Source organism: Octopus bimaculoides, chromosome 22 (genome assembly GCF_001194135.2).
Source record: "Octopus bimaculoides isolate UCB-OBI-ISO-001 chromosome 22, ASM119413v2, whole genome shotgun sequence".
Lineage (NCBI taxonomy): Eukaryota > Metazoa > Mollusca > Cephalopoda > Octopoda > Octopodidae > Octopus > Octopus bimaculoides.
In genome coordinates this window covers 28,497,739-28,502,011 of record NC_069002.1, presented here as the reverse complement: position 1 = coordinate 28,502,011, position 4,273 = coordinate 28,497,739, and the positions used below count along the sequence as shown (strand labels likewise).

At 40.3% G+C, this 4,273-nt stretch overlaps 1 protein-coding gene across 1 annotated transcript in view; it reads right to left on the bottom strand.

The window, feature by feature from the left end:
- LOC106878540 (uncharacterized) overlaps positions 1 to 4,273 on the bottom strand; it is a 269,894-nt gene that overhangs the window by 74,614 nt on the left and 191,007 nt on the right. The gene's annotated exons all lie outside the window — the stretch shown is intronic.

Sequence of the window (4,273 nt, the reverse complement as noted above, 5' to 3'; positions counted from 1 at the left end):
GTTTGTCTCATAGGTAGCTTATTATGAAATTTTGAAAAAATTCCAAGAACGTTTCTTTAGAATGTATGAGAAATGGTCCAAGGAATTCAAATATCCGTTCTCCGACAAAACGCAGTAAGTCGACTGAGTGTGCTTTGCCGGAGGGCAGCAGTATTCTAGGTTTTAGGGTTCTGACAGTTAAATCGCCCGATGACACTGTTACTAAGATCTCTAAGCCCAAGTCCCCGGCTTTTCTACTAGATAAACATTGACGACATGAATGAAGGGAGACTCGAATGTTTGGACAACTTCCAGCCTCCCTACAAACAATCTTAACCTGATCCGTACAAACAGAGGGTGATGAACAATTAGCTTTGACCGACGGCGAGCCGACATGTGTAAAAAGAGCTACTCGAATGAGGGGAGACTCGTGTGTTTGAGCAACTGCCAGCCTTCCTAAGAACAAACTTAGCCAAGTCTGTACATACACAGGGTGATGAATAGTTAGCCTTGACCAACGGCGACCCGCCACACGTAAAAGTAGCCACTCGAATGAATGAAATTAACTAAGAAATCGGACAAAACGAGCAGTTAATCTCAAAGTGGAAGAGATCAAGGCAAAAATATTCAAATTGGTGTAAACAGAGGAGTGCACATAGTTTGAGATTCATTTGATGTATACAAACAAAATAATAGTTGTTGTGTAGATTAGAGACGCAGACTTATCGATTCATTATAACCTTTCGACATACAGTGCACTACAAAAATAGATAATTCAACAGATTTGAAAGTAAATTTCTCTGCTTCTACATAATAAATGTCATCGTGAACGTTCGCTCAGAAAGGACACATCCTGTCTAGCTTACATTAGCCCATCTATAAGTCTGCTTCTCTCTTCTTTCTCTCCCTATTCCGCTCTTTCCTTCTCTCTCACTTACTCTCTCTCTCTCTCTCTCTCTCTCCACCTCCTCATTTCTTTACCTATGTCTCTTTCTCTTACACACATGCATTTATATGTGTGTGTGTGTGTGTGTGTATATATACACACACACACACACACACACACACACACACACATATGTACACACACACATATATACATACACATATGTACATACACACATATATGTATATACGCACATATACACATGTATAAATGTATTATGTGCATATATATTCGTGTAAAGTGTAAATACATAAATTATCTCTATATATATTATATACGCATTTCATTTATATATAATATATATGTGTGAATGATATGCATAATATAAATGTATATATACAATATATATTGTGGGTGTATTATATGTAGTATATACGCGAGAAGGAGAAAATGTACATTTTTTAAATCTATCCTAGCTTAAGGAATTAACTCGTGCGACTGCGATAGCTCTACATTTTCCTTTCCATTCTGTTAAATAATCGGAAGAAATATGTAGCCTCCATTACATCCAATTCGTGAATTTTCTTATCCCGATTTGAGTGTTTCATTGATAGCTGCCATTGGATAAAAGCGAATTAGTTTTGAGCCAACGTTAAATATTCGCCTTCTAGAAACGTCATCGAAATTTCTATAAAATTACATCCTACTGTCTTAAACACGCTCTGTTTCAATAAAAAAAAATAATGATCTGAGCTGGGACGCCTTTGATCGTACGTTTACTAGTAATAGTCTGACCAGTGGCTAAAGAACATAAAAGGAATCATTAAGCTGCTAAATGTCTGTGTGTAAAACGGACTCGGCCAGAACTTTCGTAATATATAACGTTGGATTGAATTAGCTGCGAATTTATTTAGATAGCAATGTCTATATGTATCTACGCACACAAACATCAAAATAAATACTCAACGCATTAGCTAAATAATATTCTTTCTAATATAGGCACGAGGCTAGGAACTTCGGGGGAGGGTGCTAGTCGATTACATTGACCCCAGTGTTCAACTGGTACTTAATTTATCGAAGGCAAAGTCGTAACGGCCGATGAAATACCTATTTCTTTATTGCCCACAAGGGGCTAAACATAGAGGGGACAAACAAGGACAGACAAAGGGGTTAAGTCGATTACATCGACCCCAGTGCGTAACTGGTACTTAATTTATCGACCCCGAAAGGATGAAAGGCAAAGTCGACCTCGGCGGAATTTGAACTCAGAACGTCACAGCAGACGAAATACCGCTAAGCATTTCGCCCAGCGTGCTAACGATTCTGCCAGCTCGCCGACTTCTTAATAATCATAATAACAATGATTTCAAAGTTTGCCACAAATGCAGCTCTTTGGGGAAGGAGATAAGTCAATTACATCGACCCCAGTGTTTCACTGGTACTTAATTTATCGACCCCGAAAAGATGAAAGGCAAAGTCGACCTCGGCGGAATTTGAACTCAAAACGCAGCGACGGTCGAAATACTGCGAAGCATTTCGTCCGGCGTGCTAACGATTCTGCCAGCTCGCTGCCAATTGTTTTAAATTTAGGCACAAGACTGTTACTTGTTCTCATCGGCTCCGTAGAGGTGAAAGGTCGAGGTGCCGCGCTTTATTTTGAAACCGAAACTACGAGAATGCAGAGCGAGTTTCTCAACCCCCACAGCTTTCACGCCTCACAGAGAAATATTATGCGAGGAACTATATTCTTCAAAGCTGACAAGAAATGAGTGCAGCGTCTGTTTGTCCTCAACAAGTACAAATGACCAAGAGCTTCATTATCAGCAGAAAGAATTTTTAGGCGTGGCCGTGTGGTAAGACGCTTGCTTCCCAACCACATGATCTTGGCTGGGTTCAGTCCCATTGCATCGCACTTTGGGAAAGTGTCTTCCATTATAGCCCGAGGATAACCAAAGCCTTGTAAGTGGATTTGGTGGACGAAGACTAAAAGTTGCTTGTATGTCTGTGCGTATATCTGTCTGTTTGTACGTATGTCTGTCCCCCACAACCTCTTGATAACGTTGTTGGTTTGTTTACGCCCCCGGTTCGACAAAAGAGACCGATAGACTAAGTACCCGGCTTAAAAAAGTACTGGGTTCGATTCATTCGGTTAAAATTTTTGAAGGCGATGCCCCAGCATGGCCGCAGTGCAATGACCGAAACGTATTCAAGATAAACGATATGGCTAAAAGAAAACAAACAAACCTAGCTAGGATACTGCAACGACATGGGAATTAAGTTTGCAGAACACAGTTTGAGTAAGAAAAACAGAAAAAAATGGGGTGGGGTGGAGTGGGGGCGGCAATGAAGAATGGTCTTCTGCCCTGTTAATTAAATGTTTCGCATGTTTGAAAGATTAAAATATAAACACTCCATTATTCAAATGTCAGCGAGGGGAGAGGGCATGAAGGGAGGAGATACGAAATAATGTTTACACTTAACTTATATGTGTGTGTGTGTGTGTGTGTGTGTGTGCGTGTTGCAACGAATGAACAGCATTCAAATACTACAACGGAAGCGGTGAGTCTGCGGAATTGGTATGTTGCGACTCTAGTTCAGTCACATTCAGCTTGTTAGAGAAATTGATAGTAGAATGGGGGTGGGGAGAGAAATAAGAGACATACAGTCTTAACTTGACATATGAGATGCTAAATACACACACACACACACACACACACACACACACACACACACACACACACACACACACACACACACACACACACACACACACACACACATATATGTATATATATATAGAGTATAGAGTTCTGTTAACGGTAGGATCAACAAAAAAGTACTCCATCCAGTAAGCGATAAATATCACATAATATACACTATTTACAAACGAGTAGTTACAAATAGTTTCATGCTTTAGGCATACAGAAATCTGCCAAATTATTGTACCTCTAATGCATGAAACTATAAGTAGCTCTTTTGTAAATTGCGTATATTAAATATTTAGGTGCAGGCGTAGCTGTGTGGTAAGAAGCTTGCTTGCCAACCACATGGCTCCGGGTTCAGTCCCACTGCAAGGCACCTTGGGCAAGTGTCTTCTACTATAGCATCGAACCGACCAAAGCCTTGTGAGTGGATTTTGGTAGACGGAAACTAGAAGCCCGTCGTATACATACACACATATATATATATATATATATATACATACATATATATATATTTGTGTGTGTTTGCCCCCCCCCCCGCCATCGTTTGACAACCGATGCTTGTGTTTTTATGTCCCCGTAACTTAGCGGTTCGGCAAAATATATCCTATGGAATAAGTATTAGGCTTATAGAGAATAAGTCCTGGGGGCGATTTCTCCAACTAACATCGTTAAGGCGGTGCTCCAGCATGGCAGCAGTCAAATG